The sequence below is a fragment of the Siniperca chuatsi genome, linkage group LG2 (genome assembly GCF_020085105.1).
Source record: "Siniperca chuatsi isolate FFG_IHB_CAS linkage group LG2, ASM2008510v1, whole genome shotgun sequence".
Lineage (NCBI taxonomy): Eukaryota > Metazoa > Chordata > Actinopteri > Centrarchiformes > Sinipercidae > Siniperca > Siniperca chuatsi.
Genome location: NC_058043.1, coordinates 31,793,160 through 31,819,241, shown reverse-complemented (window position 1 = coordinate 31,819,241; position 26,082 = coordinate 31,793,160). Strand labels below are relative to the sequence as shown.

At 40.0% G+C, this 26,082-nt stretch overlaps 1 protein-coding gene across 25 annotated transcripts in view; it reads left to right on the top strand.

Annotated features, from left to right (window-relative positions):
• The window catches only part of LOC122883524 (calcium-dependent secretion activator 1), a 216,225-nt gene that overhangs the window by 47,945 nt on the left and 142,198 nt on the right, over positions 1 to 26,082 (top strand). The window lies entirely within an intron of this gene.

The following is a 26,082-nucleotide window of genomic DNA, read 5'->3' as shown; positions in this document are numbered from 1 at the left end:
CTACTAAAAACATGACAATTGATTACAATTAGCAGCCTCTGCTGACCTCACCTCTTGGCCATAGTGTTGTTTGTATATAAAAACAGTTAATTTAACATGAAATATTGGCGTTTCACCATGCTACCTGAAGGATTATTGACTGAATCTGCTATTGAAGTCCATATACCTAAACAACAAAGTATGACCTTTAGAAAAACAACTCATATGACTTTTCTGCTGTCTCCTCTATAGGAGACAGCAGAAAAGTCGTATAAACAGAAAAGTCGTATAAACTTTGATTATAGAATCAAAGTTTGGTAAACTTATTTTAAAAGTCATTCTAATGCTTTTCTATGCTTATGTAAAGCAATTTAAACTGCCTCTGTGTTTGAAATGTGCTATGTAGATAAAGCTGCCTTGTCTTGCCTCAGTCATGGTTAAAAAGCATTCACTATTGGTAGGACATGGGATGCAAACAGCAGTCTTCAGTGTCAGAGTCAGAGACTTTGGACACCAAACCATCCACACCGACTTCCTCCCCAAGATGCTTTGCGTCACGTTATTTCCATCTTTGCTTTTGAGAAAGGTCTGTATTCTCACCACTGCAGCATCTCGGCATTTGAAAAATATGGCAATGTTGATGAGGCAAAAGAAGCCAACTTCATTTTTAAAACATGTCCAATTTCTTCATGTGTAGAATAAAATTAAATCAGACCTGTGTGGAGGCTTTTTCAGGCTTTGTGGCAAACTGAATGCAGAGAAGCAGTCTCAGCACGGGGGCGGAACAATAAGACAGGCTTCTATACATAGATTATCCACTATTTAACTGCCAGATATTGCATCAATGGAAAATGTGTTGCTGGATGGAAAATTAGTTATTAATATATGCAGAGCATAATGAAAACACATGTTATCCTCTTGGTTCTTCACCCTGTGCCCAGACTAAACGAGTATTTTTCACACCCAAAAACAGAGCTTTTTGAAAACTTTCTCAAATGTGGATAGATATGAAAACACCACAGACAACAAAGATGAAGAGATTTTTGTATCGTTCAAGCGTTTTAGTGTTGACCAAGATCTTTACAAAAATGCATACATACCTATCGTTTTAGATGGTAATAGACTGTACTTATATAGCGCCTTTCTGACTACTAAAAGCACTTCAGCTACATATCACATTCACCCCATACACCGATGGCAGAACTGCTTATCAAAGTAACTAATCATTCACACACCGAAGGCACAGCCCTCTGGAGCAATTTGGGGTTCAGTGTCTTACCCAAGGACACTTTGACATGTGGGCTGGAGAAAGCTGGGATCGAATCGTCGCCCTTCCGATTAGGGGACGACCCGCTCTACCACCAAGCCACAGTCGCCCCGTAAACAATGTTTTCAAAATTAGTCTCAGTCTTGGGATCAGGACTCCACACTGGGTGACTTAATAGACAGACAAGGCCACAGGAAGGAAGGAAGGAAGTTTCTAAGACTGCTATATTGAAAATTGTTTCTCAAAATCTAAATGGTTTGGAATTGAAAAAGGTTATTTTCAACATTTTTAATATATTGATTAGTTTTTGATTAACCAATTAGTCAATACAATTTTAAATTTTTTCCCCCACTAGTTCCCAGAGTCCAAATTGATGTTTTAAATTGTTTATTTTGTTTTGACAGTCCAAAAATGCAAAGATGTTTAAAATACATTAAGATATGAAGCAGAAAGCAGCAGTAAATCCTCATATTTGAGAAGATGGGACCATCTAATGTTTGGGATGTGTACTGGTTAATGGTTTATCAAAATTGTCAAAAATTTCCAATGAATGATCTGTTGTTTTATTGAAAACAGAATACTAAGGTATGTCAAATTCATACACATGACAGCTAGACATTGCTAGTTTCTGGGGTCCTGAGAATATTGGGATCTGTACAGGGGTAACAGGTACATGAAGTAAAAATCTTTGTAGTGAATTAAAATCAAATTTGATTTGATTGAAGAAGATAATCTCTGAAAATCAACACATTTACCATATGTTTCTTACCATATTTGAGCCACATAAGCAATAAATATAGAAAACAGACAGAGAAAACTAATATTGTACAGCTTCAACATTCAAACTTGTTGTATAATTAATGTGACACAACCAACTGTGAAATGTTTGTAGGCATAAGCTGAGAAGCTTGTGGGAGGAAGAAAAAAAACTAGAAATCTGGCAAGAGAGTCCAAGGCTTAAATAAATGCTTTCCTTTTAGGACTACAAACTGTTACACTCTAAATCCTAGAGTGCCAGATAGTGTTTGTTTTTGCTATCTTTACACTTCATTTGGATTTGGTCACAAGGCATTTATAACTTATAATTTAGATATAGTGTATACTGCATTGCCAGCCAAAGGGGTAGGGCCTATGTTACAAAAGTGACCATTGGTTTCTCTGAAGTAGCATGGATATATAATCACATGAATAATTAAACAAAACATTGATCAGCTTTATCGGATTTCCTCAGGTTAAAAAACAAAACCTCATAGTTTACCTTTTGAATTAGAAAGCCATTAAATGAAATATAAATGCCCAAAATCACCAAAATTGGAGATACATTGTTTTAAAACCACTGGAAACCCAAATCCACAATAGCCTTCTAACAATGTAATTTATGGTCTTATGTATATAATAGTAAGTATCTAAAAAGTATTTGAAATTAGTTCCAATCCAAGAATTCCTGATACGGCATGGTTATTCTCTGATATTTATTATGAAAATTACGCAATTAATTACGCAAACCAATCATAGAAAATCCATGTCAGTTTTCCCACATAAACAGTTGCAACAAAACCTCTCGGCTCCTGCTCAATTTTCCCTTTTTGAGTCTCTACTTTGCCTTTTGCAATTAGCTAGCTAACCATATATTGCCTATATTTGATTTATAGTGGTGTGAAAAAGTGTTTGCCCCCTTCCTGATTTCTTATTTTTTGCATGTTTGTCACACTTAAATGTTTTAGATCATCATACAAATTTAAGTATTAGTCAAAGATAACACAAGTAAACACAAAATGCAGTTTTTAAATGAAGGTTGTTATTATTAAGGCCCTGTGTGAAATAGTGATTGCCCCCTAAACCTAATAACTAGTTGGGCCACCTTAAGCAGCAACAACAGCAATCAAGCATTTGTGATAACTTGCAATGAGTCTTTTACAGTGCGGTGGAGGAATTTTGGCCCACTCATCTTTACAGAATTGTTGTAATTCAGCCACATGAACTGCCTTTTTAAGGTCATGCCACAGCATAGCAATAGGACTAGGCCACTCCAAAGTCTTCATTTTGTTCTTCTTCAGCCATTCAGAGGTGGACTGCATGGTGTGTTTTGGATCATTGTCCTGCTGCAGAACCCAAGTTCGCTTCAGCTTGACGTCACGAACAGATGGCCGGACATTCTCCTTCAGGAGTTTTTGGTAGACAGAAGAATTCATGGTTCCATTTATCACAGCAAGTCTTCCAGGTCCTGAAGCAGCAAAACATCCCCAGACCATCACACTACCACCACCATACTTTACTGTTGGTATGATGTTCTTTTTCTGAAAATTGTACTTTTCGGAAGGTGTGTGTCCCATTACATCTGGCGTAAAAGTAACACCGCATTTCAGAAATGTATAAATATACAAACAGACATTTCTGTTTATATATTAGCCTGCTACAGTGATAACATAGTTTTCATTTCCAACAACAAGCAACAAAGTTGTTGTATGTTTATTTTCAGGCATGATATACAGTATGTGGTATGGATTACTGTTATTACTATATGTGGGGTGACGTAGACTTACATGTAGCCTACTCCAGACCTTTCTCCACCTATAGCATGATCAAACTGTTTGGTGCTGCACATTCACATGGTAGGCACATGAGCACCAGTACGCATGCAGGTCAAATATAGTTAAAACTCCCCAAAAAAACAAGCACACCATTGATTTAGTTGGCCTATCACCTGTGTGACGTATGAGCCGGTATGACTCTTATTTTTGCAGTTTCCCTCATGCCTGAGGTAGGCAAGTACCATTTAGCATTTCCTCTAGGTCCCAATGTTTTCTAGAAAACTCCAGTTTGACTTTACAGGGACTGTTCTCACCAGAGAAAAAAAGATGGTTGGTTGTTTGTTTAGACATTTCAATCAACCCACTACTCTTTTCTGACAAGCAACCTCTTGTGGTCATAAGACTGTATAACTGCAAATTGAGAGGAGGTTTGGATGGATCGGTCGACGTATCAAGCTTCTGACTTTGACACTGGAGTCATCCTGTCTCATACCAATGGTCAACATTGGACAATCAACCATGACCCCAGTCTTTCCCTAATAATTAAAGCATCAACATTTCTTTTTTACCTTGAAAATAGTAATCAACAAAATGATCCCAACCCAAATTCCACCTATTAGCATTTTCTGGAGCTTCTTCATCAAGATGGATCTGTTGACATGCAAGCTCAGTAGCTGTTATGATCTCATCCGTCATACTTTAGGACCTCTTGGATGAAAGCTCTGGAAACAGCTAGTAAGGGGACCTTGATTTAGGATTGTTTTGTCAAACTATTTCTAAGGGCAAGATTGAACTTTGATCCTTAAAGAGACACCTCACCCCAAAATCAAAAATACATATTTTCTCCCTTACCTTTAGTGCTGTTTATCCATCTAGACTATTTTGGTGTGAGTTGCCGAGTTTTGGAGATATCAGCTGTAGAGATATCTACATTTTTTAAATGTAATGGAATTATATGGCACTCGGCTTGTGGTGCTCAAAGCGCTAAAGAAATACATTTGAAAAACTAAACAGCAATGTCTCTTTGCAGAAATCATGAACCGGTCACTCAAGATAATCCACAGACCTTGTTGTGAGCAGTTTGTTTGTCGACCTTAACCAAGTAGTTTTATTTGCCTGAACTTAACCAAATCTTAGGTTGGAGCAGTGTCTGTGAATGTGAATGTGGGCATATGGTTATTCATATTTAATGAACATGACCTTAAATAGAAACGTGTACAATTTAAATCAATCCAATTGAACAGTCTTATTTTTATTTAATCCTACCTTTATGAAATGAACTATTTTGTTGTTGATTCACCACTACGGTAATTTTTTACATTGTAGTTTATGGTGGTGTTGTAATGGGCTGTATTATATAAAAAAAATGTTACTCTCCATATATGTAAATGAGGTAGACAAAATATTAGAAACAAGTTTCCACCTACAGCTTCAAAACAGATCATAGAATCAAGTAAGTAAGGTACAGTAGCGTTTTTTTGCTTTCTGGTCACTCAGTATGTATCCTAATATATCCTAAAAAACAATTTCCATGTCAGACTGAGGCGCAAAATGGAAGCTTTTTTTCCTGGACAATTGCCATTTCTGGAGTAACCACTCTGAATTAATAAGCTGTAAGCTGATAAATCTGCTGCTGTCTGTTGCAATACAGCTCTGAAAGGAGACATGGGGGAAGGGATAAAAGGAGGACTTGTTGGTGATGGTGAGGCTGTTTCTATGCATTTATGATGCTGCTTTGCAATCCTGAATGAGTTATCATTTTAATGTATGCTATTTTCATTAAGTCGTCCTGATACATATGGCTGTGTGAAAGGTTTTCATGCTCTTTGGATCCATCCAACAACCATGCAGTGCTCTTATTAGCCATATGAGCATGATGTTAGGGAGAATTTGTGCTCATCTACCATAAATTGTGTGGCGCTCTCATTTACCTGGCATGAAAGGAGGCAAGCTATTTCTATTTTTATTTCTAGTTTCTTTAATAAGTATTTTTATCATATATTTAGTAATGTTTTCTGATCTGCCCTTATTTGCTGTTGTTGTTGCGGCTATTTGCTTTAATACTGTATATAGTTTATAGATATAGTATATCAGAAGTGCACTTGCGTAAACACACTACATACGCAAAACCTCCTTAGAATTATGTAGTCTGGAGTTGGAACACAGTTAATGTACTGCCTTCCCTGAAATGCATTTTAGTGAAACATCTGCAAGAAGTGTGAAGTTTAATCAACCACATGACTTGGTGACTGCTAGTAACAATATCATTTCACCCAGCTGGTCCAAACATATACAGTAGTGTGCGCAAAACAGCTTGGTATGCTTTTGTAATTAAAGTGACATAATAAACTATTTTTAGTTATGAAATTGCACCAGTCAAATTACAGGATCATCATCACCAAAAATTAACTACCGCTGGAGAACACCAGCATAGGGGAGTTATCACTCCACAAATATAAATATAATTTACATTTCTTCTTTTTTGGTTATTACAGTTTTGAACAAATAAGTACAAATAAGTCAAATCAAATACAAAAGGAGCTATTCATTATTTTCTTCGATAACAATAATTTTGATTTCAGTTGGTCTTTAATTATCATCTGTTTATAACAAATACTATATCTCATGAAATCAGTCACATAGAGGTGAAATCAAGGGCGAGTAATTGTATTTTCGGTGTGTTAAGGCTCGTCGAGTCCCCCTCAAGTCCCTGCAGAAAAGCAGAATGAGAGAGGGAGAGAGAAGAGAAAAGATACAGGAAAAGAGGACTGGGTGTGGAAGGGAGTGTAAAATGGAAAGAGAGGGGGATGAGAGAGTTGAACCGTTTAAACAGGGGTGGTGATTAGAAAGAGGAAGACAGGAAGGGAGGCTCAGGCATTACAAGAAACAAAGAAATTTCCACTAAATGAGCCGTTTGTTTTCCAGTTATCAGTGTTGAGAGTAAATATTGGCTTGTTGGTGTGGGAGCTGCACTCTGTGGCTAATAACTGCCAATTAAAATCCAACAGTACCAAGCCAGAGTTAAATAACTAATCTCACACAGGCATATGATTACTCTATTACTCTAACAGTTTGTTCATTGGGAGTGGAAATGGCAATTTTTGAGGCTTCAGTTCAAGAAGAGCTGCTTTTCCTCAAAAATAAGTAATTTCACAGTACGTAAAGCCTTTTGAAAGTACTGACAGATGGCTTGCCGAGTTAAAAGATGATACTAAGTAATTTCTGTACAAATATTTTTAATGTGCATCTAACACATGCACATCATTTGAACAGGTTCTAAATCCAAACCCACAGCATATTGTGTGACATAATCCTTTAATCCACATTGTGAGCTTTGAAATCCCTCCACTTAACGAGATGTTGAAACATCCTTTGCCACACAAGCGTATGTCTTGACTTCGGTGCTATGCAGCAGGCTAATGCAGAATGTGTGTAACCTGATAACCCTGGTTGGAACCAGTTAAGCACAGCTAGGTTATGGCAGCTGGAATGGGATTTGTCCCCTGCTGTCATCTTTTGCTACCCGTGGCTTGGGTCGGATGCTTTTGAAGAGCCAGACAGTGCACTCCCCTTGCAACGTGTTTCAAAGCAACATGTTGCTGCCCTCATTAGTAGAGTGACTGCTGTCTGGCCCACGCACAATGAGCCAGATGCTGAATGTCTCTATAACTCAATCGAAAAGACATGCAAATATGGTCTATCATAGTGTAAGCTTACTTTCCAACAGGTAGAAGCTGCAAAAGTGTACATCTTAACAAGTCATTTTTTGTATATTGAGCCCTTTTGCCAGTGACTGAGTACTCAATGGCTTAAGCTGTGTTCCAACCAAAGGAGAAAATGATTTATAATTTCCTTCTAAGTTTAAGTCTATGTTTTAAGCAAATCTCTAAAATGTCAGCAAATTAAAATGTGAATACGTGTATGTTTTCTACTACTTTTGGCAAATATATCAACAGTCCTCAACACTAAACAACAAATTATGTCCTTTGTCAGTGACTTCGGAATGACCTGTGTCATCTGGTGCCCCTATCAGCAGGACAACATTGTTTATCAGTGCCTTCCAAAATGCATATGACTGTTAAAATTCACCTCCAAACAGTACTATTAAATATTTTTATATGACTTCATTAGATACAGTAGCTATATGATAGGAAATGAGTGAGAGAGAGATGCAATAAAAGTCCCCAGCTGGACTTGCACCAGGGATGTTGCAGTTCATGGTCAGCGTCTTACCCCTAGACCACGAGGGTGCCTCCGTTTTTATATCTTTAATCCGTATGGTTAAGATTTTGTTAAGTTTAGGTAACTATGAATAATTGGTTACAGAGAATTATCATCCGACTTCCTGTGGTGGAAGTAACAAATTGCATTTACTCTTGTTACTGTAACAAAGTATTTTTTGTGTACTTGTACTTTTTGGGGTATTTTCAAAAATCTGTAATTTTACTTTTACTTAAGTATACAAAAGTCACATGGAAAAAGTCTTTCAGCTCAAAATGTGTGAAAACTTTGAGGAGCGCAGTGGAACAGAGAAGTTGAGTGGACTGGTTATATTATACCTTGAGAATGAATGAGCTGAGAAGTTGAACCTAAAGCCAGGACTTTGCAGGGCTCAAGATACAGAATGTCGTTCAGATAGGTGAGTACAACAACACACTCACTGTGATGGAGAACGTCAATCTTGCTAGGCAAACAACACACTCACTATGATGGAGAACGTCAATCTTGCTAGGCAAACAACACACTCACTGTGATGGAGAACGTCAATCTTGCTAGGCAAACAACACACTCACTGTGATGGAGAACGTCAATCTTGCTAGGCAACGTAGCGTTGTGTACATTTGTGTGCACTACAAGTTGTGCAAAAACTGCAACTCTCTTTTTGCTTTAAAATGTGTGTTTGTGGCTGCAGCATCTGTCGAGTTTTTATTGTTTACATGTCCGTGTTTCTGTAACGTTTACTCAAATTACATTTTAATGGACCTACTTTTTACTTTTATCTAAGTACATTTTTACACAAGTTTCTTTAAAGTAACAGTACTTGTACGTAAGATATTCTAGTATGTTGTGGTTACGTACACCCCTGACAACTCAGCTCTTTTTATTCTTTAGTCTTTGTCCTTTCTGGTGCAGTGGAGGCCTGTAACAGTGAGTGGTAGAATGACATGAATGCTTTGTCTACAGCAGACGAAGAAGAAACAGGTACTGCAACACCCAAGGTCTATTCAAAAACTTTATTTCCACATCCTCTCTTTTATGATATGCTAACTTTTCCACCTCAGCCAAAGGTAATTTAAAAAAAATGTGTATAAATACAGGTGAATGGAAACATACCTACTGATGTTTTTATCATCAAAGTGAGACTTTTAACCATAAAGTCACATGGAAGGCAAGGAGCTCATTCAGTTTTTTGTTTGTCCTGAATCCTGACAGCTGCTTGGACTCGCAGGGGAAATTCAAAACCAAGTTTATTCTAATGACTGAAAACAAATCATTCTGCTGTTCTTTGTGTCATTTGGTGGTCACTGGGAGCTCAGGAAACTCAGAAAAGAAATAGTTAGCTTAGAAAATATATTAACAGTAGCAATAACAGATAAAAGGAAAAGTTAAGATTTAAAAAAATTAAGTGTATTGTATTTGTACATAACATACATACATGTGTATGTTAAGTGGTTGTGTGTGTGAGCAAGCTACGTGCATGTTGCATCCATGTTAGTTGTACCATTAGTTCAAACAGGCCAGTGAATGCCCCAGAGCAGCAAATTAGATGATTGTTCTCCAACAACTGTACACATCATATAAAGAGCAGGGGTCAAAAAGCGAGGTACATCTTTTTTGATGAATGTGCCTTTGGCAGTAATGATAGCTTGAGCCGGGACAAATTGAATTGCCGGCCATCACAGCGGATATGTAGTGTGAGGGAAGAAGAGAGTGGGCGTTCTTTCCTTTTTATCAGATGGGTTTTAGCCATTAGGGCTGTGGTAGAGTCAGAAGCCACTGAAAGCATCTAACTGGTTACAATATACTGGAGACACACTGGAAAGCATGGTGAGTGCTGAAATAGTCCATCCATGAATCGACTGAAAAATAATCAATGATGATTTCATTAATCGATTAAAGGGTCAGTTCACTCAAATTACAAATTACTTCAACAGCAACATCTTTTTTCAGAAACAGTTTCTCTGTTACTCTTGATGATCCAAAGTATAGCATTTTCATTGGAACTACTTCCTACCGAAGGAATAATCCCTATGAAAACCCTATGAGTAACAGATATAGTAAAAGACATGTTGCTGTTGAATTTTATAAATGCAATTTTTCAATGCTGTGAGCACCACAAACAATTCATCTCTATTATATTGAGGTGGAGGCAAAAATCTCAGAGACAGATATCACCAAACCTGGACAAATAAAACCAAAGCTATATGCATGGATAAATACCAGTAGCAGTAAGGGAGAAAAACAGTATTTTTTTCAAATTGGGATGAACCCTTTAAATGTCATTTGTCAAGTAAAAGTATTAAACATTAGACAGTTCCAGCTTAACTTCAGTGCAAGTAGTAGCTCTTTTTTACCTGTTTCATACCACTGCAAACCTTGGGTTCTCTTTCATATTCGCACATATCTACTTATACCGTTATGCCAGCCCTGAGTGGGGGAGGCTCCTCGGTCCCGCTATGAAGGGAAGAAATTACCCCAAGCCAAACGGGCTGCGAGGCAGCTTCTCCTGGTGTTCCCTGAGCTACTGGAAGAAGTCACAGTCTCCTGGAAAGAGAATCCATACTCCAGCAAGACCCCTATTCAAGGAGCGTCTTCCTTGGATTTTGAGGGGATGGATAAGCAACCCATGGTCTGCATGCTGCCCATGGAGTCTCTTGTGGCAGCCCACATCCACCCACGGTTATCAGCTGAGTTGTATAGACCTCTACCCTCCCTTCCAAATCACCTCCATGTTGTCAGCATACCAAGCGGAACTTTTTGATGACATGGTGGACATAACTGACACTTTTGTGTGGGATGAGATAACCACAATCACCGATGTCTCCGTGTCCGGCTCTGCGCTGTCCAGGCTATGGGGAAGTGTATGTCAATGTTATTTCTGGAGGAGAGGGTGAGATGGCTCAACCTGAAACTTGTCGGATAAGGAGGACATCCCAGTTGATTCTGAGGGCTTCACTCTTGCTTCCAAAAAGAGGTGTGTGGCCAAAAAACAGCTCTGTCTCCCGTGGAGAACACAAGCCACGGCGCAGCCGCCCCAAGGCAGACTTTTGCTTGAACGCTGAATTCACTCACCTACACAGCCCGCCTGTCGGCCGAGAAAGTAGACTTCATTCGGGTCCACTCTGGCACATTCATGAATGTCATAGGGAAACGAGTCACGTTAACCAGGAAAGTAGTGATGACGGACACCAGCCTATTGGGCTTGGGTGGTGTGTGGGGTTTGGAGCACTTATCCCCATAATGCCCATATCAACTATTTGGAGCCATTAGCAGTGTTTCTAACTCAATGTCTCACATTGTCTCCTGTTTCTCCGAGGGCATCATTTGCTGGTGAGGATGGACAATACGACCACAGAGGCCTATATTAACCGCCAGGGAGGTCTGCGCTCCCAACAGTTGCACACTCTGGTACGCAAACTGATATTGTGAAGTGATGCTCTTGTCTGTGGGTGGCCCCGGGATTCAGAATTTAGGTGCAGATCTCTCCAGGGGGAATCCACTCAGAATGGCAACTGGACCCGTCTATAGTGGATTAGATTGGCTGGGGGGAAACTCACAGCGCCCACTGTTTTTCTCCCTGCACAACCGGAGCGCAACGCTGGAAGTGGATGCATTTGCGCACGGGTGGCCTTGCGTTCCACTATATGCATTTCCTCCACTGGCCAAGACTCCCCTGACATTGTTCAGGGTACGGGAGAATTGTCTGTCCCTGATTTAAATCACTCCTTACTGGCGGTCCATGCATTGGCTGGTGGAAGTGAAGCAACTCCTCTGTGGTCGCTTGTGGCCCCTGCCATTGCGCAGAGACCACCTCTCTCAGGTTGAACTCATAGAAATTCAATTCAATTCAATTTTCATTTCAATTTTATTTATATAGCGCCAATTCATAACAGAAGTTATCTCGTTGCACTTTGCCTATAGAGCAGGTCTAGACTGTACATATATTATATATAATATTATTTACAGAGACCCAACAAGAGCAAGCACTTTGGCGACAGTGGCAAGGAAAAATTTACTTTTAAGAGGCAGAAGCATGAGCAAAGCCAGACTCAGGGCCATCTCCGGTTGGAGCAGTAGATGGACATGACGCTGAAAGTGTTATCTCTTAAGGTGGCTTTGCTGTTGACTTTAGCCACAGCTAAGCATGTGAGTGATATTCACACTGTGTCTGTGCATCCAGCTTGTATGCGGTTGACCCCATGGAACTTTGGGGTGACCTTGAAGGCTAATCCTGATTCCATCCCTAAGATAGTCAATCCATGCTCGCCAGTGGACTTGGCAGCTTTCCAGCCGCCTCCTTATGGAAAGCTCTAGGGAACAGCAGCTACATATGTTGTGTCCAGTTTGTGCTTTGCATGCTTATGTGGAGAATACAAACGTTTATTATGTGCACAAACTCCTCGCACGCAGTTCCAGAGTGATACGAAGGAATTCCTCTACCAGAAAAATGGCCAATCAGTACACAGGATGTATGACATTAACTACCCTCATCCCCCCCAAAAAATTCTTCTTCTTCTTCTTCTTATTTTATTATAATATTATTATATTATTAATAGACATTAAGAGGACCTTTCTAATTTTTGGCTCCTGGGCTTCAGCCCAGGAAAGCCTGTGCATTAAATCGCCACTGCTTATGCATGCAAAAAACACTACTTCTGACCTAAAGCAGCATTTTGCACTCCCATAATAATTTATAGGCTATTCTGTCTCAGCTCATTGCTTGCTGTTAAAGCCAAAGAAAATGAGAACTTAGCTTTCATGTTGGCATATTTAAAAAAGGCTGGAATATTACAACTGAAACAAATAAGATGGACTTACCATTCAGGAAACAAATTGCCTGAAAGTCACTTTCCCTGCTTTCTTGTCATCAAACTCAGCAATGCGATTATTTATTTAATCTGCAACAATTTTGATAATAATCGATTAATCGTTTGTCATTTTCCAAGCAAAAATGACAAAATTACCTGGTCCCAGCTTCTCAAATGTGAGGATTTGCAGCTTTTTCTGTTTTATATCATTATATTGTTGGGTCTTCCTCATTTTTTAAGCCCCCGGGAAACACTTAACAGCAAAGTATTTAAAACAATGAATAATTGGATTGACTAGACTGTCCTCCAAAGAAAAATGACAGGAGCAGCTGTTCAAATGCCTAATTATGACCTAGGTTGATGTTTACCTCTAGTTCTACTTTAGACACCAGAAATAATTTTTTTCTAAGCTTAGTTCAAACAAGTCATAACAAAAAATAACTGTGAGACACCTGAAGGTCCTAGGCTCTGTGCAGCCACACCATTCACACACCCTGTGCAACAGTTCTGAGGAGGGACAGGACTTTTAGTAAATTAAATTTAGAGTCAAGATGCAGTTGCAAAGGTTTTGCCCTTTTGTCTAATATTAAAACGGCATTTCCCATTTATCTGTCTGACACAATATACAATTTCAGACATGTGAGCCTTCCATTACTTGCAACTTTCCACTGCTTTCTCCACTTTGTAAGCTCAAGTTTCTTTTCTCATTCTGTGCCTGTCTGTGTAAATTCCCTCCCAGCTTGCTATTCGTGAAAGGTAAACAAGAGTAGGACATGTACTGTGGTTGATAATCCAGTACAAGTGAACAGTATTGCTGTGAAACCCTTGTATACTCTGTACATATTTGCTCTGATAACACAAATGACGGAGGAGAGACCAAATAACCCACAACTATTCTTCATCAAAGAACAGCTACTGTCCTGGTCAAACAGAGACCTTGAACACTTTGAAGTACATCTCCATGGTTAAGCTCGGCATTTGACTTCAGAGAGATAGATAGAGAGAGAGAGAGAGAGAGAGAGAGAGAGAGAGAGAGAGAGAGAGAGATAAAATGTGTACCACTGATGACATATACCTCAAACTCATTCCTGAAACATTTAAATGGTTGTTCACTGCACAGACAGACACAAACACACGCAAACACTCCCCAGTGCCCTTTATCATCTTGTATGTGGTCGTCATGGCAACTGTACACAGAGGCAACCGCTCATCCCCCACCCCACTTGTCATGCCAACCTTTGTCCCGTTATCTGAATTAAGGGCGAGTGATTGCTTTTATTTTAATCACTATTAGGGTTTGGGCCTGTTAATCTATCCAGAGGAGATAGTGTAGTGAGAACAGGGGGGTGAAATGTCTGCCCACATTCACCAACACACAGCCACATCATTTACGACCCAGTGGAATTCAATGGATTGAATAAACTCTGCTTAGGCCTCTAGATCTGAAACTGACTGCTTCCCCTCTCAAACAGTAAAGGTGTCAATTTGGATACTTGCCAGACAAGACCAGAGCTTTCTACCCCGGAGGAAAGACATGTCTTGTCATGCTAATGGAACAACAGCAAAATTTAAAGACAATAATTGACTCTCTGGATTAGTTTAACTAAAGGAGGATAGATTAAAAACAATATCTCCTCCTCCCTTATCTGTCTCACACACATGTCACACACACACACACACACACACACACACACACACACACACACACACGCAAACCAACACACTCTTTCTTCTGTCACCCCCTGAGGTGGTCTGAGATAAGGTTTGCCAGACACCTATCATAAAAGTTGAAAGTACATTCCTAAGTGAAAGGACTGTGATGTCCTTGATGTGTAACCCAACTTGTATTTTTGTAGGACATGAAATGAGCATGTTATTAATTCAGGGAGTTAACCCGTTGTTGACCATATTGCCATCTAGTGACCAACAGACAGAAGTCTCTGCAACCATCACCATTATGAATCGGTATAATATTGTAGCTATTATACTGTATTAAGCAAACTGCATTAGTAGTGTTGAAAATGTGTGTTAAAGTTAATGAAAAGTCTCAGGTTGAATGATCTGCTGAAAAAGGTGTTGGCTGAATAATTTTTCTCTGAATGTTTCATAACCACTATGCTATTTTTAATTCAATTCAATTTTATTTATATAGCGCCAATTCATAATAGAAGTTATCTCATTACGCTTTTCCTCTAGAGCAGGTCTAGACCGTACTCTTTATAATATTAATTACAGAGACCCAACAAATACCACCATGAGCAAGCAAACTTCCTTTTAACAGGCAGAAACCTTGGACAGAACCAGACACAATGGTAGGCTGCCATCCGCCGCTGCCGTGTTAGGTATTTTTATGTCTCAGATCATGATTTTATGGCCATAATGATGTTTGAGTATGTGATATTTGCACGTAAAACTTAAATGAAGAGCCCTGCTAAAAGTTTCAAACAAAGGAATAGAATTTTCGGCGTAAAAGCCGTCCTCCGAACCCAAAACACCTCCTCCTTTGGCAAACGGATAAAATTACTTTCACCAATATAGCAGTCCCAAACGGTTGTTTTATTTTACCTTTTACTTTCTTAAAATGTTTTCTCTTCCTCACCTAAAGTCTGTTCACAATTTAACCATTTTCCAAGCAAGTTTTTAATGCCTCAGTATTAAACTAAAGAGTTGTTTCTTTTAACTGTATATTTTGTAACTCAAGCCTTGCAAATTTTTACAACGTTATTTCCTTTTAAAATTACTCAAGCCTAGCTGAAGAAGTTAGTGTAGCTAGAGATATTTTATTCGACAAGCCAAAACAGCACAAACTCTACAGAAGCTGCCCTGAGCCACTGGAAGCCAACCAACATTGTAAGCAAGGCCTTTCTGAAAGAAGCCTGGACAACAAAGGTTAGAACTAAAGAAACTTCAAATCCTGCATCTCCTAGAGAACTGTGCCAGCAGCGACTGGGCCCGGACCTTCGCTGTCAGCCCTGAAACGAGACTGCCAGACCGACCAGGAGACCTCATTAGCTCGGTGACCAACTGCTTCACGGAGTCACCTGAAAGCCGCCTGTGGGGCTCCTAAATCAAGGAGTCTGAGCCACAAACAGACACACCCGCAAATTCCTCTGCACAACGGATTCAACCCTGTACACCACGTCAGAAAGCCAGCAGAAACGGCTCATCTTTGCCAGCACTTCAAAACAGTAGGCTAAACCACATTTGTGCTGTGATAAAGAGTTGATGTCGCTTTCAGCAGGTATTTCTACCTCTGGAGCTGCAGAGACCGGATCTTTGGTTGTGGCCCAACTGCTGCCCCCATGTTCCTGCTCGACAACTACTACAGTTGTTGTTATTGGCTTTGTTGCTATTATTGCCATTATTATTCCTATGACTATCATTCCTATTATTATTACTTTATTAATATTAATATTACCACTACCATTACATTATTACTATTTTAAAATTCTAGGTGGAATTTGCACTGTGCCCCCCACCAAAACCCAATCGTCCACCATTGAGTCTGGTTCTGCCCAAGGTTTCTGCCTTTTAAAAGGAAGTTTTTTCTTGCCACTGTCGCCAAGTGCTTGCTCATGGTGAGATTTGTTGGGTCTCTGTAAATAATATTATAAAGTGTATGGTCTAGACCTGCTCATCAGGAAAAGTGCAATGAGATAACTTCTGTTATGAATTGGAGCTATATACAGTAAATAACACTGAATTGAATTGAACTGAATAAGATAAAGAAGAAGAGAAGTTAATTGCCTTAGCGTTACGTTAGCATCTTGCAGTTGTTTTTATAATCAAATCACATACCTCACATCACTATTACCAATAAGATCAGGTTTATTTCATCACTCAATATCTGATATTTCATCTGTTGTGTTTATTTTCTTATCATATACCTTATTAATCCTTCATTTATTCAGTTATTAGGCATTTAGCTATAAATAAATGCCCTCATTTAATCAGTAAGATGTTGCCTGTGTGTTTCTTTGAAGCACAAGACAAGGTCAATCATTCGAAAAGAATTCAATCCTTCTTAAGAGACTGATCAATTTAATGGTCACATTTTAATTAATTAGTTTTTTTCCCCCAGTTAACTGGGGGGTGCCCCTTAACGAGAGTATTAAATTTGAATTATTTGATTAAAGTAGCTGATTCTCCTTAAATCAATGGAGAGAGGAAAGAAGAGGATTAGGAAGAAGGGGGGGCTGTGGAAGGAAAGATGAGGAAGCAGTGAGGTTATTAATCTAATGTTGGTGCTGATGATGGAGATCTATCAGTATTCTTTGTTAAAATATAAATGTTTGGGCCAGGTATGGTGCAGTTGCCTGTCAACCTGCTTAACATACCTTTCCACCCACCAAACTAGCCAGCAAACAATCTAGTTAAACCTTAAGTCAATATACTCACCTTTGTTATTTGTGGGTTTAGATGTCATTTTGGCCTCACAGAAAGCTCTCATCCAATGCAATGTCATGTGATACATGATAGGAAAAAAGAGATGTTTGATGTAGTAGTGATTTTCTGAATTAGAATTCAGTATCAATATCAGACCGTGCAATAAATACGTAGATACATGTGCTGTGTCATCACTACCTCATTCACTCATTCACTACTCCTTACATAATAAACCCTCAATGGTTTACTCGACTCAACTTGGGGAATAATCATCATGTTGCATCATCACTGACTGGTGTACTGTCACATCACTGTAATTTCTGCATCTGTAAATGGCGAAGCAAGTTGTGTACACAATACACCACATTTTTAATCCTATTGTGGACATTTTTTAGCCGTGCAGCTGTGGTCCATTAAACAATGACGCTCCCAGCTCTGAGCTCCCGGTCTGGGCAGTCAGCTAAGGGGGCAGCTAGCAGCACAGCTGAAGTAGCTAACCGCTAAGAACAAGTAGTTAAAGCCATCTGTCCATCAGCAAACTCCGTAAATCACAGAAAGTTGAAGCAGAGCAGCCGGAGGACATCAGAGGGAAGACCAGAAAATATTCCCTCCATAAAGTATGATCAAGTTTCACCAAAATCAGTCAATAAAGTTATAAAAGTTGTGTCGTTGGGACAGACATCTAACAGACTGCTTATGAACTCAACACAACTGACTAAACCCAAATGACTGTCTCAAGATAGATAGTTGTACTTTGTTAGCTTCTTACTCTCTACCTAACCAATGTCTTTGTTGGGGAAAATAACATACAGCAGGTGCTATATATTAACCCTTTTTCATTGAATAGTCTCAGGAACTATTGCAGGAACTAAATAAATTTCCTTTCCACCATGTCTAATGCCCAGATTAGGCTTTCTGATGTAGGTATCATATCAAAAAGTGATCCTAGCACCACAACACGAGAAAAAAGAGCTGCAATGCAACAACCTCTTATTTTTCACATAACTTTACCTGTCTGTTTCCCATAGTTGCCTCCTGCTTATTTTTCCTGACTTTTAATGGCTCACAGCAGCTCCAGTCCTGTGCAATCTAATTGAAACAGCCAATAATACTTAAGCTGTTAACAACATCAGAGTATTAAATATTTTCTCACATATATCTTCTTAGCGTATAGCTTCATAGCCTCTTGCAGGATGAATATACACTTGTAGTTCCAAAAAATGTCTTCTCCTCAACCAGTATTCAAAGTTCATCAGTAACGTCAAAACAGCTTGGCATCCGATCTTATGTAGTGACACATCAAATGAACTGCAGCAGGGCTTATTTACATCTTTAGTCTTAGTAAATACCAAATGTTGTGCCCCTGACTGTAATTTGTGACAGGCTTAGTAAATATCCCCCATGGAATCATCATGATGTCTTTTTTTCTCACCTGGCAGTGTTGAGCATCACTGGAAGGGCGTAATGCATGGGTGGTTCCCGGTATCACATTAAAGGCCAATTCAGGGTTGCTGCATCCAGTTGACTGTGAGGGTCTGCATGGGTCACCCCTGTGCAGATGCCACCCAAAATGTGTCACTGTGCAGACTGTAGGCACGACAAGTGCACCTATTGCGCATGTGCTAGAAAAGCAAACTGGACTTTGGACAAACTTGGATTTGTTTTGTGTGCTGTATGTATATACTGTAGGACTGTTCCCCATCCTTGGTCTTGTTCTCGTTAAACATTTGAGTGTGCATGTGTGGAACGTGTCTGCGTATTCAGACCCCCTATTGCAGCATATATTGAAATATGTCTGTATTGAAGTATGAACAAAGCTTAACTCCCAACTCATCTGTGCAGGTGTGCTAAACGTAGGAGTCAAATGTAGCGACCAACCCAAATGTGAACACTGCTAAGTGTGTTTGTTACAGTGCACGACAAAACTGGAGCTATTGCTACAGGGAGCCAGGACTCATGCTAATATCAGATAAAAGTGAGCTACTCAAAACATAAACAACATAAAGAAATACAGGAAATGTTTGCATGACTTCTTTGGGGTTATTTTAGGTAAGGGACAGCCTGCAGCTTCTTGGAGAGACAAGTCCAGACTCAGATTGTTCAATGGAGACTGAGATTGGCAGTGAAATTCAGTATTTTGTTTTTAACTCTGTAACTTTAATGTGAGAACAAAAGAGAAGAAAGAAAACCTTGCATGCCTTCAATCTGAGACACCAGGCTCACTGTCTGTTTGATGCTGCTTTCTCTCTGGATGTCAGAGGGAGAGATGAACAACATGGGAGTGCATACACAGTATTACACTGCACACTTTTTGAAGTGTATGTTCTGTGGTGCATATCGAGGTGTGTGTGTGTGTGCGTGTGTGTGTCGTGCATGCCTGGGAGACAGCAGTAATTCAAACATCCTCCTCAGTCAGTGGTAACAGCAGGGGTGGGTGTTCTGGCAAGATGTTAATGCAGACAGTGGGAGAAAATCAATGGCAAGGACAGACAGGTGAGAGAGAGAGAGAGAGAGAGAGACAGCATGAGAGACAGCAATCAACTCAGCCTTCTGTACCTGTCTGTTGTCTTTTCCTGCCTGTCACTACACTACAGCTGGAAAAAGTAGATTCCTCAAAGAAAAGTATCAATCAGGGAAAGGATACATGAAAATTTCAAGATGACAAATGAGTCTAGGAATCCAGTAAGGTTAGTCAAAATGAAACATATATGGGACATTTAGAAATTTGACTAAAGCCTGTCCTCAAAAACTTTTTCAGTCGTCTCAATACAGCTGTCTACCCAGGCTGTGTAACAGCTCACGTTTCACTTGTGCTATACGTGTGTAACCGTTGCCCGAAAGCTGTTTTTGCGCTTCTAGTCAGTTATCTTCTGTTTCGTTTGCACTACAGTGATTGTATGTTGGGCTCTGAGCACTGCCAAATGTGGATGACCTACACTGAATACTAGGACCCGGTTCCAAATTTCTCAAAACCCGAAAATCAATAAGGTCAGACGTTATTGATACTGCTATCGACACTAGGTCCTATAATGTAACGTTATGTCTCGAGAGGCGAGAGTCATGTCATTTAAATCAAATCACAGGTGCACAAACATACATCGATGTCTAATAAAGTTTTTGAATTAAATTGAATTACCTGCTAACCGCAATTAAACTAAATGAAAAAGAATTGACTTGCCTCACACGCTTCATTTGTTGTTCGCTTCATTTCTCATTTGGTCAATTACTAATATAACCAGCTATTCGCCTGCACCACTGCCCAGCTGCTTGCCTGTACCGCTGCCCAGCTGCTCGCCAGTACCGCCGCCCAGCTGCCTGCCGGCTTCGCCACCCCTCTGCTCGCCTGCTCCACCACCCAGCAACCCACCAGCTCCACTGCCGTCTCCAGTTCCAGCGCCGCGGCGGCCTCCAGTTCCAGTGGTCGACAGCAGACATCACTCCCTGCTAGATTGCAGCAGCTCCTCGTTTCCGGACTCTCTTCCGAATCGCAGCAGCTCTCCGTTCCCGGACCCCCGGTCGGACCACAGCAGCACCAATCCCTAGCCGCCGCTCGATCGCAACCACCTCCCTTTCCGGTTGGATCACAGCACGCAGCGGAATCATCTGCTGAGTCGCAGCACACCGCTGAACCAGAGGGTTTCCGCCGTCGCCTCAGGCCTCCAAAGGGTCCCAAATGTTCATAGACTCACAGTTCAGAGTCTACTGAAGTCTACAGTTAGAGTCTTCAGTTAGAAAAGTATCGATAGTGGTATCGATAAAGACTTGGATCGTTAAACAGTGTCGAAAATGGTATCACTATCAATAAAAATTAATTATCCCCATCCCTACTAAATACTGTGCCTGAATGCATCCCTTGTAGACACAGACGGAGGACTGAAGCTGCTGCTGCTGCTCTGCTAACATGCTGCTTTCGCTACACAGGAGAAGAAATGTGGTACAATGCTTATGGAAACCTTGTGGAAAGAAAACTAAATCTGGTGATGTATCTCCAATATAATGACATACCATACATTTATTTGATGACATTATAATCATTAGATCATTTTGGTAAAACTGTAAATCACATATTTTGAGAGAACAGAATATAATATTTTTGCCTAGGTTAAATGAGGTTATCAGAGTTTGTCTTTAGACACATTGTTCGTGGTGGGTCGTCAGTTAAAACAGTTCCTGGCTTCCCCCTGCAGCAGGCTGTTTCATCTCCCTGCTCCAAACGGCCCTGTCTGCCCACTCTTCCTCTACCATTTGCCCCCCTGTGAAGACATGAGGCATTCCTTGAAACAACGGCTTACATAGAAAACAGGGGAAGGGCAGCAGCCTATAACACTGACAATGGTCAATGGGAACTCAATTCCAGTCTAATTTAGTATGAAGACAGTTTATTTGTCCTATGATTGCCTTTATTCCAAGAGCTGCAGCAGCATTCTACACCATGTAAAACTGAAAATACGTACTTGTTTTATTAAGACAGTCTTAACTGGTAGAAACAGTTTATCAAGCCCCTAATCCCTGATTCTGTTCCTAAATTAACCCTTTCGTGTTTAACAAACTGTATGACACTATCACATATATTTTGGAAATTGTCCCCATCAGAAAAATTTGGCATTTGTTGTTTGGTCAAACACATAAAACAACCTGTATTTATGTTTTCCTCTTGTGGACATGGAAATAATTATAGTGTGACATTATCATACTGCTGCAAAGCCTCTTAGGGAGGAGGACAGGTTGGATGGTTAAATGTACAAACTGACTTTGACACCAGAGACTTCTATTTGCATCCCTTCTTCTACCAACAGTAAATGCTGGCTCCTTTTAACCATGGCCACAATCTTTCCCCAGCCTTAAACCTGCACTAATCAACATTTTATATAAACAATGAATATAGTTACTATTAAAGTGGTCATACTTAGTGACAAACCCACATAGAATTATCATGTAACTCTTCAGTTCCCTTCAGCTTTATGGAGCTTTTTCGAATCTTTTAGCTCTTTGTTTTGGTTTTCGGCTAGGGCTGCAACTAACCATTATTGTCATTATTATTAATTTGCTGATTATTTTGTCAGTAAATCAATTGTTTTGTCTATAAAATGTCAGAAAAGTTATCATTTCCCACAGCTCAAGGAGATGTATTCAAATTGCTTGTTTTATTCCACCCACAGTCCAAAACTCAAAGGTATTCAGTTTACTACTATATATGACAAAGAAAAGTAACAAATCACATTTGAGAAGCTGGAACCAGTGAATGTTTGGCATTTTTGCTTGAAAAAGATTAAAAGAAAAATTTAAACAATGAACTGATTATAAAAATAGTTGCAGATGAATGTTTTGTCGATAGACTAATAGATTAATTGACAAATCGTTGCAGCTCAGTTTTTGGCCCACAGACTCTACTCCCATCAACCTTGTTTCCAGCAGCAGCAGGCAGCTGTTTTCAATGAGACTAGCGGGTGAACATACAGTTGTGAAGCATTTAGCAGCTAAAGAGCCAGATAATCATGGTTGATGGAGACCAAAACCAACCCCCAAAGCTAAAAGGAGAGTAAATATTAGACTTACATTAACCAGTTGGAAATTTACACCATGTGTCTGCTGAATGTGTAAATAGGCAACTTTCAGCTTTCAACACATCAACCACAACAACTTTATAAGGTGATAATATGTCAGTGTTGTGTTTGCAGCTTGCTCTGGTCTTTTAACCATGACCATAATCTTTCCTTAAGTTTAACCTTATAGTTTTAGTTGCATAAACTTAACACAACCTTAATTATAAAGGAGGCAGATCAGAAAATGCTCGTAAGATTAATGTTCATCCCATGTCCTGTGGAAGTCTCTTGAGAACAAGGCTGGTTTAAGTTTAGAAGAATTGGACGATGTTGACGATGTTGATGTAACTAGCATTTTGCTCACAATTGCTAACTTATGCCTGTTCTACGAAGCAAGTTCAACATACCCAGGATATATTTTAGTTATCTGGCTGCCTTAACCCCAATAACCGCAATCATGCTAAGTGGTCACACAACGGTGGTTATCAACTCAGTAAATCCACCCAAGTTTTCCCAATCTAGCCATGAGCACGTTCACATAAAAGGGGCAGCGTTTGTAGCATATGACCAATCGCAAACATGGACAGGTCTACTGGCAGCAGTGTGGCATATTTTACAAATGAAGATCAAACTATAATATTAGACAAATGCCAAGAAGTTAAACACATAATTCAGGGTAAAAGCAACACAGCTGTAGCTACCAAATGCAGGAATGAAAAGCTGGCAAAAAATCATTGACTGTGTGAATGTCACGGATACGCCAGGCTCCACCGTCTGTTAATCAAGCACACATGCTCCCTATCACACTCCTGCTCCCCATCAACACCCAATTACAGCCAGCATAAAAGGCCAGCACTCACCTCAGCCAGTTGTCCAACCTTGTTTGATTCAAGGACTCCCCATGCAACTCTGCATAACCCCTACGGCCCTTTCCAGCTATCTCCCACTGCAGCGATCTCCCTTTCCAGCGACCTTCCTCTCCAGCGATCTCCCTCTCCAGCAACATTCCTCTCCAGCGATCACCCTCTCCAGCGATCTTCCCTCCAATGGATTTCCCCATCTCCATACCTGCCCACCTGTCTTTTCTGGCTGTAACCTAATAAATACCCATCTGTTTCCATATTGGTGTCTCCTGCCTGTCTGTCCGTAACAGTGAATGCTTAAATTAATAGGCTTATAATATCACTGCCCCATCATTAGGGCACAAGGTCTAACTATAATTACTTTTGTGTTTTCCATTAAATTAATGTGTTGCTTAGATGTATTCTCATGGTGTGTATAACAATTTTAGCCTTATTCTTTTAGCTGCAACCCCAGCGGTGTGAAACGGACTTGGGAGCAAATAAAAAATAAATATAAAAACATAGGCCTAATTCAAAGCAGTAAGTAGGCTTATTTCATATCTTATACAAGTACAAGGCTTCAGTGCTTCAATCTGTCTCTGTTGTTTGATGATATGAGTATACAAAAGCACAATGCTCACATTCTCCGCATCAACCACAGCATGTAAGTAGGCTATACATAGCAAAGTATATGCAAGGCAATGCAGTCTACAGGACTGTAAGCGCACAACTTCGATGTGTTGCACTGGCCACATACGGCTCAAGAAGTTGACACAGATAAGTCAGTCCCTCCAACGAGAATCTATATCTCATAAAAAATCATCAGGTAAAGTAAAGCGCTTTGCCGGTTCCTCTAAGACCTCTCACAATCCGCGCACCAAGCTCCACAGGATCTTCTCATGGATGTATTATTAGAACTTAGATCTTATTAATACATCCATGGATCTTCTACAAATAATGATGCCATTTTCCAAGAGAATTGATTGGTCAGTATAGTAATGCTTTTATACGCATTGATCTGTTATCTTGAACATAAACTGCTCCGGAGCAGGTTAGGTGTGCAGCATAAGTTACCATGGCAGTATACCCTGGTAAGAAGTTAACCACCATCATAACCCTGAAAACTCAGGGTTAAATCTGAAGTTATCTCGCTAACCCCAAATCCTGCTTCGTATTACAGGCCTCTGTGTGCTTGTCTGCAGATGGCAGGGAACCACATCATACTGCTGACTGACCACAACACACACACACACACACACACACACACACACACACACACACACACACACACACACAGACAGTTGTGTGACAGACAACACTACCCTTAGCCTGCTCCAGCTCCCTCCTAATCAGCAGGCAGGGCTGCAGCGGGAGTATTGATCCTGCAGCTTGGGGGGAGAGCAGCTGATGAATTCCACATGGTCATCTGATTGATCCCTGCTCTCTATAACACTGGCCTCTGTAAGCAGCAAGATTTCTCTTGGCCAACTGGAAAGGGAAGGTATTGACAGAAGCAATAATCTTCCCCAGAGGCTATTCTTCACTGTGATTATGGGTACAAGTGGGCTTGCAGGACACAGCCTTTTGAGAAGAAATATCGTAAATTAACACTGCGCTACACAAGGCTTCTAACACACCTGTCTAATAAACATAAAATGGTAATGGTTAAGGTTGGTATAGGATCAGGCCCCAGACTGTTTAGGTTGTGTAGTTTGATTTGCGTTCTGCAGGATTTTATGATTTTGTGTATCTTTAGGTACTCTCAGCAGTGAGCGACTGGGCACTGTCAAGTTGAAGGAAGGGTCAAACTGTTCTGCAGTAAATTACATTCTGATAAAGTTTGGGCACTCATTGGTGTGCATGTGTGCACATAGTTGTGATGTCAGCAGTAATTAAGAAATCTCAAATAAAATGCTTTTTTGTCAGTGTGTATTCTCAAAGTGTTTTATATCTAACTCACCCTGTATGTGAGCAGATGGTAGGTTCCAGTTAGGTGAGACTTCCAAAGGTGTTTTTTGTCCTCTGTCCTCATTAATATTTTCATTTATAAATGGCACCTTTTTGTTGAAGGAATCCGGCCTACAGTGCTGCTTTCTTCAACATCCCCTTTAAGTTTGCCCCTTTGTGCCACCTGCATGCTTGCCCGTGTGCATGATAAAAACAAAACCCACTCGAAACAACATTGCTCAATAGCACCACTTGCCACTAAAAACTCCATGGGGTACATTTTAAATACAACCACAAATACATTCAACATGCTTTTGTGAGTGGATGTAGTACAGATGAAAAACACTGACAGTTAAAATCTGCATACACACCTTGCATATGTTTAGTATGTAAGTATTTCAAAAAAATGTTGACAGTGAAGTTTATGAGTAGTTAAGTAGTTATAAAAATGTTAGTGGGCATTTCATTTCTCCAAAACATATTTAGCTAAAAAGGTGCCAATACTCCATCAGCTGCACAGAATGTGGGTTTTATCTTATGTATGACTCCATGTGAAAT